This window comes from Euprymna scolopes, chromosome 22 (genome assembly GCF_053919585.1).
Source record: "Euprymna scolopes isolate OS-2025 chromosome 22, ASM5391958v1, whole genome shotgun sequence".
Classification (NCBI taxonomy): domain Eukaryota; kingdom Metazoa; phylum Mollusca; class Cephalopoda; order Sepiida; family Sepiolidae; genus Euprymna; species Euprymna scolopes.
The window spans coordinates 3300349-3309194 of record NC_136503.1 but is presented as its reverse complement, the minus strand read 5'-3'; positions in this window follow the sequence as shown (position 1 = coordinate 3309194).

Below are 8846 nucleotides of genomic sequence, written 5' to 3'. Positions count from 1 at the left end.
AGGCATCACCACATTATCAAGGCCCAGAGGCCACTCAAGGATAAGGGTTAAAGAGTTTACAGTAGAAATTGGATAATATAGTAATTATTAGTAATGAAAATTTGGTAAATTTGATAACTTATATGGAACGGCTCATCAAGAACTTATTTACTTTAGACTTGAACACAACCATATTGTAGTCAGCCGGAAAGCAGGAAAACGGAAGACAATTCCACAGGCATGCAGTTCTAAGAAAGAAGCTTTGTTCATGGAATCTACGTTTAGGTTTAGGCACAGATAAAGAGTGGGGGCAATTATTGATAGTGTTTACAGCTAGACGAGTGTTTCTTGTGAAAGTTTGGCGAGGGGGAACCATAGATTGAAGCTCAGTCGAACACTTTCCATGAAAATAATGATACATCAGAGACAAACTCGCAACATCTCTTCTGTGAGATAGAGGTTGCAAGGAGGAGAAAAGGACATCTCCTATGAGGCTACGAAGTCTATTTTGAACTCTATCAAGGCAGGACAAGTCCTTTCTAGCAGCTCCTGCCCAGATGTGGCAACAGTATTCCATCCTTGGACGTACCTGACTCTTATATAGATAGAGAATAGCATCAGCAGTGAGATATTTACCGGATCGATAGAAAGATCCCACTATTTTCCCAGCGGCCTTGGCAACAGATTTGATGTACGTGTTCCATTTAAGATCAGGAGTAATGGTCAAGCCCAGAAGCTTGTCAAAACTTGAGGCCTCCAGAAGACGAGAGCCATTCATTTCAATTGATGCCAAATGTGGATTAGAATGTTGATGATGTAAGGAGAGAAGCTTGGTTTTAGATGCATTAAAAGTAACCAGCCACTCCTTTCCCCATTGTACTACGTGCTTACCATTTTTATAGGTTTTCGGGGGTGCTGAAAACGAAAATAACGTTTAAAATTATGGCAAACTAGTAGTTTCCAAGATATAAAGAGATGTTAGTTAAAAAAAAAAGTGGGGGATAATTTAACCTAAAACGACCACCCACTTTATGGACAATTTTTTTTTGTTTTTTTTTTTACATGAGCAATGAGCAATTTTTAAAAAAATTACATTTTCGCCTCGAACATGATGTAGGAATGAACACAACTAAACGTAAAATGAGCGCCTACAGTTGACCCCCTCGCCCCGACAAAAATTCTGTTTACACTTTTTGAAAGGGGGTTCTCATTTTACGTTAAACTGTGTTCATTGTACGTTGACTCCCAACCGCCAACATAAAGGAGGCCATACTCATTTTTCTTCGCTTTTATTTGTTAAAAAGAAAGCACCCTAAAAAAAAAAAACGATGGCCATAAAGTGGGTTCTCATCTTACGTTAAATTTTTATAGAAAAGTGATCCCCCATTTTTTAAAACTAACATTTCTTCATATCTTGGAAACTACTCGTTTGCCTTAATTTTAAACGTTATTTTCGTTTACAGCGCCACTAACAGTATTAGAATTTGGGGGGAATTTTTGACAACCCTAACACAAAACTGCGAATAAAATATAAAGAACTCGTAGTTTTTCTTTTTAAAGTGGGTTGTTTATTTTCTTTATGGAATATACTTCCAAAATAAACTATTAAAATTGTTTAAAAAATAATAGAAATATTATTTTTTATTGCCGGCATTTTGTAAACACTTTTTTTGTAAATAAAAAAATAATATTTCTATTATTTTTTTAAACAATTTTAATAGTTTATTTTGGAAGTATATTCTCCAAAATTCTGACACCTACAGGGCCACGACATTTACCACAAATAATTATTAATAAGCTTTTGGGATAACAAAAACGGTCATAAACTTTAAAAAAAAAAATTTAATCTATTTCACGCTGATATAAATATAGCACAGTAAAATAGTTGAACTAAAAAGATAAATGATTTTTCTTATTTAGAATTATTTAAGCAAGGAATTTCGTTTTTACCATATCGCTTTTATTAAATTGTTAGGTGAAAGTACATAATATTTTCACCATACTCCCTATTTTAAATAAGTTTCTAAATAATAATTTATTATTTCAGCACATAACTTAAATTACATGTAAAATTCATTTTTTATATACATACTTTCATTCTTATTTTAAAATACGTTCTAAAAAAATAAATAAATAAAAATAAAAAAAGGCGCGTTTTTTTTTTTTTTTTTTTTTTTAAATATCTCAAACATTTTAACACTTACTCTGCTATATTTAGATGGAGTAAAATCCTTTCTTTTTATTGCATTAATCCACTGGTAAATTAATTCCTTTTTTTGTGGGGGGGGGAAGAAAACACGGTAACTTTTGGTCCCTTTTCGTAGTTACCTCGGCATTTTGGAACTATACATCTCGACAGCATGTTTAAATTTATTCAACTCTCCAAAACTTAAAACTAACTTCCGGTTTAGTCATGAGACACGTGACCAAATTTCAACAGACCCATGTTCATGACGTCACCAGACTAAATTATAGTCGTTGCTAGGCCATCATATTACGGTAAGCCACGGTCTAGGCCGACCTCTTGGAAGGCTCCAGGGGCAATAAAAGTAGTGCTTTTTCTTGGTCATTTATTGACTGCCGTGCTAATAAACCATCTCAGTCAGTCTATTCCAGCAAAGGGTCTAATCTAGTGAATTGAGGTCAAGCCAGGATCTCAGCTCATTGAGAGGAATTTTATCAGATTTTGAGTAGCATATCCATCATATCCATCACATCCATCATAAGTTGGTTAGAATGGCTTCAGAAAATCTTTTTTTTTTTTTTTTATTACATTTTCACCCCAAACATGGCACATTGCCACTTTGATGTAGGGGGCTACTATCAGGGACATAAACTACAGGGGTACTATGTAGGGAGTTGGGCAACAAGATGTCGGTTCACGTTACACTTGAACTTCTGCATGTCAGTACAGTTGGGGAAGCAGGAACCCGGAAGGGAATTACAAAGTCTTGCGGTTCTGGGGAAGAAACTACTGGAGTAGAAGGCTCTCTTACATCTAGAGATTTCTACTGTGAAGGGGTGGGATTTAGCTGCTTGTCGGGTTTGTCGAGGGGTATTCATGACGAGGGGGTACAAGTGTTTGCAGTTCGTCAGAGCATTCTCCATTAAAGTACTTTTGATAAGCTTATCAGACTGACCTTCATTTAAGAAATGGTTGGCTCATTCTATCACTCCAGAAAATATCTAACGGTTAGGTATGTCCTAAATTGAGTACTGCTGTAACATTTCCCTTTCTTTCTTTCTTTGATACAAAATCGTCTTTATAATCTAGTGGGGACGATGTTGTCTACAGCCGATTCTTTTTCATAGAAACATTGTCCGTCTTTCTTTACTTTATCGTTATTTCCATATTCTTATCTCGGCTACCTCCTCGTACAATATTCGCAGCAAGAACTAGCATCAATTTCAAAGAATTTTCTGTATGTATAACACATTACTACAGGTTGCTTCCTTGCAGATTACAACATGGTTGTCTTCAAATCCAATGTCAACAAATACTTGCCATAAACCGTTCTCCATAACTAATCAATCATTCCATTCATCATTTTCAATTCTCTCATATTCTTCAAAATTCGAATGTCAATCTATTTTGTTAACTCTTATCCTCGAATAGCTTTTTGCCAACGTTAACCAAGAACTCTTCATGATAAATTTACAATTCTGTAACTTTAGAGTCTATCAGTTATAATAGACAAACATTGGTCAGTTATAATCAAAACAAGTGGTGATGCCAGGGGCAAACTCCTTGATTGTATGTCCTCTCCCTCTCGCCCCCCCCCCAAAAAGATGTCCAGGGCAACTAATGAACCCTCCCCCCAAACTACAGAATTCATGAAACCATGTTACTATATAAAAATCTAGTTGAATTCTTCCACTTAAACCATCACTTCTGAAAAGTTTACCCTCTACCGGTTGTGAACCTAAAGCACACGAGGGGGGACGGCATACCCACTTCATAGAGACGGGCAAAATAAATGCCGATGCTCAAAATGTGTAAACATTTTGACCCCTCCTTTTACTTAAAAAATCACCAAAAATCTGGAAAATTAATCAATTTTAATGAAATTTTCAGTATTTATCAAATAATGATTGCGGAATATAACAAACTTATTTTTATTTAAATCTTAGTCGAAATGTATTATTTTGTATAAACAAAAAATACCTTTACTAAAGTTATGGTTTTCAGTAGTAAATAAAAAACGCAAGACTTTATTTTTGCTTTTTTTTTATATAAATAAAGCATCGTAATTTTTAACAATAAAAATAAACTAAAATAATTTTTATAGGAACATTACGAAAAAAGCCTCTACATCTGTATTAATGAATTCGATATAACTCGAAGAAAAATGAATTTCTCGAACTACCGATATTACCATTGAATTAAGCATTGTTTATTTGATATTTTCACGCAAAAACATTATAATAGCAAAAATATTTCTACTTTTTTTTCAAATTACGAGTTTCGCATAATTTTTATATGCAAGAGTTTAATAATTTCCTTGCTCGCAAGAATGTGAAACTTTCGGCGTAACATATTTTTTATATAATATTGGCCAGTAATTAAAAAAAAATAATTTAAAAACGGGAACATAGAAAAATAATTAAGTTAAAAATACAAAAATTAATACAAACGTTCAGAAAAGAAATGTACGGATGCGCGACTGCGGAAAAAAAAGAACTTCCTCCCTTTTAATTACATGACGTCATTTTCACAGTCTTTCAACTGCCTGAAATTTTGGGTCTTCGTAATTTTCGTGTTTACAAAATTTTAGTTTGTTGCGTTTTGCGAACGCCAGAATCACTTGGTTTTTGGGCTAATTAATTTATGTTTTGTACAAAAAAGGTGTTTTTTAAGATTTAATTCAATATCTTAGGACTTTACTAATTATCTTTGAAATAGACCCAGAAAACTAATATTTATCCTTTAAAGGATTTTCACAATGAATTTATTTAACTTATAAATTTAGCTGAATTGGGTAGCTCGCCATGGAAACATTTTCATAACTTTTTTTTTACGTGTACAAATATTTTTTCCTTTTGGAAATTAAGTTCAGTCCTTAATATTTTAAATACAATCAAAAAGTAGTCGGAAACCTACAAAAAAATTATGATAAATCGGCTTTCAAAACTAGGTCCCCCATTTTTGTCCGCCCATTTTTGCTCGTACCTACCAGTTCACCAATAGTGTTGGTCATTAACAGTAGCACAGTTCACAGGTCAGCATTGACATCATCTTATTTTATTAAACTAAAGCGGTTTTGGATATTATACAGCTAGAGAATTGCATTGGAGCGGTAGAATGATGCTACCATTTTTCCAGCGATCTTGGCAACAGATTTGATGTACATGTTCCATTTTAGATCAGGAATAAAGGTCAGACCCAGAAGCTTGTCAAAACCTGAAGCCTCCCGAAGATGAGAGCCATTTATTTCAATTGATGCCAGACGGGGGTCAAAGCATTAATGGTGTAAAGAAAGAAGCTTATGTCATTCCTACCTCATCAGTAGTGCTGATCATCAAGGGTTGTATAGTTCACAGGATTGACATCTTATTTATTAAACTTTGAAACTTGTACAGTCGACTCTCATGGGAGATCAGCCCAAAGGGAGTAGGTTTTTACGCTCTTGGCTGACCAATATGTATAATCAGAGCTTCTATTTCCACCATCTGACCATTTCAGTCAGCTGTTTTTGACTCCCACTACAAGGAGATGTTATAACAAGAATCTAAATCAAGAGTCCATGATTCCATGAGCAAAGCTTCTTTCTTAGAAGTGCACGCCTGTGGAACTCTCTTCCGTTTGCCTGTTCCCCATCTGACTACAACTTGGATGTCTTCAAGTCCAACATAAACAAATTCCTGATGAACCGCCCCCTTAAGTAAGGCACTTTATCAAATCTCCTAATGATTACTACGATACTATCCCATTGATTACTGTACACACAATAACCCTTATCCCTGAGTGGTTTCCGGGTCTTGATAAGTGGTGACCTACATGTAAAAAAAAAAAGAGTTTTGTGTTCCCACCCGCATCTCTCCTGAACCAATAGCAATTTCTTCATCTTCCACTTTTAATTAATTGAACCATTTTACAATTGTACGCTTATCCAAACTTAGTAAATATTAGCAGGCCGTCCGGCATTGCCCGGTCATAAAATACGTATAAAAATATTAAAAGTTAGGAGATTCTCATGATTTACTATCACCGTTTCATTCACTTTAGTCTCAGGATATATTTTTGATCACTTTTTTTGGAAAGCTTATAACCAACCTGTTGTTTAGATCTAAGTTGGAAAGCTTATAACCAATCTGTTGTTTAGATCTAAGTTGGAAAGCTTATAACCAATCTGTTGCTAAGGTAATACTTAAAAAAATGGTTCGATCATTCTACGACTCCAGAAAATATCTAATGGTCAAGTGCAAAGAAACATTGTCTTTCTTTATTTTATCGTTATTTCCATATTCTTATCCTCCGCGTACGACGTTCACAGCAAGAACTAGCATCCCCAAATTTCTATGAACAGTTTATTTCCAAGAATTTTCTATTTGTAGAATACATTACCACAGGTTGCTTCCTTGCAGATTACAATGTGGTCGTCTTTTTTATCACACTCTAAGCTCCTAGGAACGGCTTTCACTCTAGATCTAAAATGAAAAACATGTGTCCAATCTGTTGCCAAGTTTGCTAGGAAAATGTTTGTATCATTCCACCACTCCAAAAAATATCTCACTACTGACACAATCCTGTATAAGAGACAGATATGTCGTAATGCGAAGAACGTTTTTTGAACGAGAAAAAAAATTTTGCAATTTTTTTTGCAATTATATCTTCTCTCCTCTACAACCCTCTTTTCTTTTCACAGACGTTTTGCTTTTTACTTAATTCTTAGTTTACATCGTGTTGTAGCAGAACTAACCTATGTTATCTACTAATAGACTATTCCAATCTCAATACCGGAAGACAAAGTCGTAAGGTGTCACCTGACACCCAGTACTTGTGCTTGACTAGTGGCTAAAGTGTGGTGTCTGCACAGATGCTGCACTCAAATTAATTTTCCTTAGACAATAGAGGGGGAAACCCTTCTATACTAAGGCAATTTTATTTTTGCAGAATGCCCCTTTTAAGGGGAGCTGGTTATCTCCCACATTAAACCGACCTTGTGTCACATTTTGTTTCCTGGGAAACAAATAAATAACCAGCCAATCTCCGGTACTCGTACTAGACTGGTGGCTGAAGTGTGGTGTCTGCTACGATGCTGCATTCAAATTAAATTATCCTCAGTCAGTGGAGGGGAAACCCTTCTATACTAAAGCAATTTTATTTTTACAAACTGCCAGAGTGCCCCCTTTTGGGGGAGCTGGTTTTCTGTCACATGTTGTTTTGGGAGGAGAAGCAAATAGATATCAGTCGATATCTGGTGGACCAACCTAGGTCGTTCGTCGACTACGATGAACAACCCACCTATTGCATGCTTGACAATACATGTGACCATTCAGTAGGGCTATAACACAGGGAAAGTGCTCGACTGAGCTCCAATCTTTGGTTCGAAACGTTGATGAACACATAAGTCGGTTTGTTTCTTTTTATTTCTCTATTTTGTCTGAATACTTTTTCCATTATTCTCATCATATTATCATGGTGGAGTCTCTCATCAAAGACGATGAATGAGGGTTCAGTACACAATCTTCAGCAACTCCTAAGCTCTGTGACACCGCATGCATAATTGCAATCCTGTAGACGTCCAGCACACTCCTCCACAGATGGTGAACTTTCATATGCTCGTCGGTCAAAGATGCCTTCTCGAGTGAACAGATAACCCTGCTTTGCTGCGTGCTCTGAAACCACAGTGGCATACATATTCATTTTTAGGTGGATTTTTCTTGTGTTTTGCCTTCATATTTGCACGAAGGGCGTCCCTATGACAAAGGCGGTTATGTTCAAATTCTTTGGTCCCTAGGAAACACATCTTCCTCCATTCTCTGCGATCCCCTGCTGCACTCTCCCAGGAACTCAGAGAAATTTCACAACGTTTCAGGCTGTCTTTTAGTTTATCTTTGTAACGAAGCAGGGGACGCCCTATTGGACCGCAAGAAATTGTCAGTTGCCCATAAAAAAGTTGTGCTTAGGAACTCTTGAGTCATCCATTCTCACAAGATGACCTGAGCACCGCATTTGTATCCTGATCAAAAATGATTCAATACCAGTGATTTCACATCTCTCCAGTAATCCACTATTCGGAACACGATCCAGCCATCCAACATTGCAAATAAAATGCAGGCATCTCATATGGAAGGAGTCAAGCTGATTTATATGGTTGCGGTACAAGGTCCACGTTTCGGCACCATACAGAAGAGTAGGCAGAACAACAGATTTGTAGACTGCCACCTTTACTTTTAGAGACATATCGTAACTGTTCCAGACTCTGTGTCGCAACCTACCAAATGCCTCACTAGCTTTATTAATTCTACATTGGATGTCTTTTTCAAATTTAGCATCATCAAACACAACAGATCCAAGGTATGTAAAAGAAGATACTGTTTTCAAAGCTTCACCATCAACATATACCACTGGTTGTGAAGAGGACATAGCGTTTGGTTTTGTCTGGCAAATAATTTCAGTCTTTTTTATGCTAATTGTAAGACCGAAGGCCTTACATGCACCAGAAAAGCTATTGAGGATGTTCTGCATGTCATCAAGACTATGGGTGACACAGTCATCAGCATAAAGGAGGGCAAGAACAGTTTGCACAGAAGTCTTGGTTTTGGCCTTGAACTGTTGCTGGTTAAATAATCCTCCACTTGATCGATACTCAACACCTATGCCTCTGAGGTGTTCCTGAAAGCTGTCTCAAGCATCACCGAAA